This window comes from Enhydra lutris, unplaced genomic scaffold (assembly GCF_002288905.1).
Source record: "Enhydra lutris kenyoni isolate GAN:26980312 unplaced genomic scaffold, ASM228890v2 scaffoldscaffold58, whole genome shotgun sequence".
Lineage (NCBI taxonomy): Eukaryota > Metazoa > Chordata > Mammalia > Carnivora > Mustelidae > Enhydra > Enhydra lutris.
The window spans coordinates 5,338,226-5,341,057 of record NW_019154142.1 but is presented as its reverse complement, the minus strand read 5'-3'; the positions used below and the strand labels follow the sequence as shown (position 1 = coordinate 5,341,057).

General features: G+C 45.9%; 1 pseudogene; it reads right to left on the bottom strand.

Moving 5' to 3' along the window:
* Window positions 1-656: 656 nt before the first annotated feature.
* LOC111158322 lies at window positions 657-1,210 on the bottom strand (annotated as a pseudogene).
* Window positions 1,211-2,832: the final 1,622 nt, after the last annotated feature.

Sequence of the window (2,832 nt, the reverse complement as noted above, 5' to 3'; positions counted from 1 at the left end):
CTAATCTCTCTAAAATGTAATCTGTATTTGTTACCTCCATTTCTGAATTACCACTTAAATTTTTTCCTGCTTACTTTTTTTTCCCCGCTTACTTTTTATTTTTTTATTTATTTTTATTTTTTATTTTTTTTTAAAGATTTTATTTATTTGACAGAGAGATCACAGGTAGGCAGAGAGGCAGGCAGAGAAGGGGGGGAAGCAGGCTCCCCGCTGAGCAGAGAGCCCGATGTGGGGCTCAATCCCAGGACCCTGAGATCATGACCTGAGCCGAAGGCAGAGGCTTAACCCACTGAGCCACCCAGGCACACCTTTTTTTTTTTTTTTAAGGGAGGTTTTGTTTACTTTTATTTTATTTTTATTTTTATTTATTTTTTTTAAAGATTTTATTTATTTATTTGACAGAGAGAAGGATCACAAGTAGGCAGAGAGGCAGGCAGGAGGTTGGGGGAAGCAGGCTCCCTGCTGAGCAGAGAGCCCAATGCGGGGCTCGATCCCAGGACCCCGGGATCATGACCTGAGCTGAAGGCAGAGGCTTAACCCACTGAGCCACCCAGGTGCCCCACCCCGCTTACTTTTTAAATCAGTTTCTTTCGAGCATAGAAGTGTCAAGAATAGTATGACTTTTTTTTTTTTTTTGCATGTATTTTATGCAGAATTTACTCTGGCACCCTAAGTTTTTGTTGCTTCACTTTCTTCTGGAATATCTTTTTCTTCTCTGCAACCTCCTGTTCTGATTTAGGAACGGTCTGCACTTTTTCAGTAAGGACCAGCTCCGTGTGGCAGGGAGAGCTCACATAAGGGTTCATGCGACCCCAAGCTCTGTAAGTTCTATGCCTCACCATGGGGCTTTGTTCACCTGGATGTGTTTGAAGACCAGAGAATTTACATCTAGCCCCTTGAGTGCAGCAGTACTCTCTATACTTTTCAGCATGTGCAGTAACAATTCAGCACTCGATTTGGACCACTGACCCTGTGTCCAGCCCCGCTGTCTTGCTGGGCACACCTTACCCACTCCACCATTTTCTCAACAGAATGGCACGTGCTGCTTCCGCAAAGTGATGTCCTTCAGAGACCAGGTGGCTTTTCGGATACACATACCCTTGATGGCCTGGGCAGTTTCACATGTGTTCTTAAAGTGAACACAAAGATTTGAACCTTTTGGTTTGCATGATTTTGTAGGGTTTTCTGGGTCAAGTGAACAGAGAGCCATTTTCAGGGATCATCTCAGGCCACTCATGAGAAGAGGTAATTTTTTCAATCTTTACATTTTTCGCCCACTTACATGTTTTTTTGTGGTAAAAGGTGACACAAAGTTTGCCATTTTAGTCATTTTTAAATGTGCGATTCAGGGGCACCTGGGTGGCTCAGTCGGTTAAGCAACTGCCTTCAGCTCAGATCATGGTCCCAGGGTCCTGGGATCGACCCCCACACGCCTGCTTCTCCCTCTCCCTCTGCCTCTGCCTCCTCCTATGCCCTGCCCTGTTTGTGCTCTGTCACTCTCTCTCTTTGTCAAGTAAATAAAATCTTTTAAAAATAAATGTACTATTCAGTGGCATTAATTATAGCCACTTACTTTTCAGTGTTCCGTAATTTGGTTTCGACCCTCACCACTGTCCTGTAAGCATTCTCTCAGGGATCAGCAGCTCCCATCCTCAGCCTTCTCTGCCCCTTTAACAAACTGGATACTGCTTCCCATCCCCTTCTTAAAACTCTTCCTCAGCTTCACAGACCCCTGTTCTTTTCCGGTTGGACTATTTCTCTAACTCCTTCCTCCCATTCCCTAAATCAGCATTCTTCAAGGACTTGTCCAGTTCCCCTGACTTTTGATTGCTCCCTTGGAGACCTCTCATATCCTCATCCAGAGTTATGCCTCCGACCAAACCCTCGGTGCAGGTGACATGGGCTAAAAGCATAGCTAATAGTTTAATGGGGCGCTTGGGTAGCTCAGTTGGCTAAGCTTCCGACTCTTGATTTAGGTTGTGATCTCGGGTCCTGAGATGAGCCCCACATCAGGCTCTGTGCTCAGCAGGGAGTCTGCTTGAGAGTCTTTCTCCCCCCCCCACCACACTCTCTCTCTCTCTCAAAAAAAAAAAAAAAAAAATCTTAAAAAAATAAAAGTTAGCTAATAGCTTGAGCCTTTGAGTTGTAGGTACACATATCCAGTTGCCTTCTATCTAAGCAACCCCACTTATCTATCCCATTGATCCCCCAAACTTAGTATGTCCAAAAGGGGTTTCATGGTCCCTTCTTTTAAACGTGTGCTTCCTAGAGGGCAACATGGAGTCTCTCATGCCACGCAGGGGCCTGTGTCCAGCAATGACGCAAGCAGTTAAGGTACTGCAGCCGCGGGATATCGCCGGCACCCACATCAGCTGACGCCCCAGAAGTGATAAGGAGCAGAACCAGAGGAGGTCTCAGAGACCCCAAACTGATTCAGTCCTTTTAAAAAGGGGAAGATTTGGGCAGCAAATCATCAGACTCTCCAGACCTGACCCCTCTACGTCTGACCACTTCAAAAAGGCAAGTTCCCCTGAAGGCTCTGCTCTGAAGTGAACTGTCACTGAGTTTGGAATTCTGAACCTGCTTTAGAATTGTAATTTAACTTTGCTTTACGATCGAATACAGCTGATATTGTGGAAACAAACAGCTCATGTGTGCGCCTTCATAACGTGTTATGACATGCTTCCTCCATGTTCTTCCTACCTCTGCACACGGCACTACCGTCCTCCCGGTGTGGAAATCTTGGCACCGCCCGTGGCTTCCATATGCCCTCTGATCCTGTAACTTCTGTCTCTACAGTAGCTCTTCCCCGCCCCCGTGCCATCTTTTCCA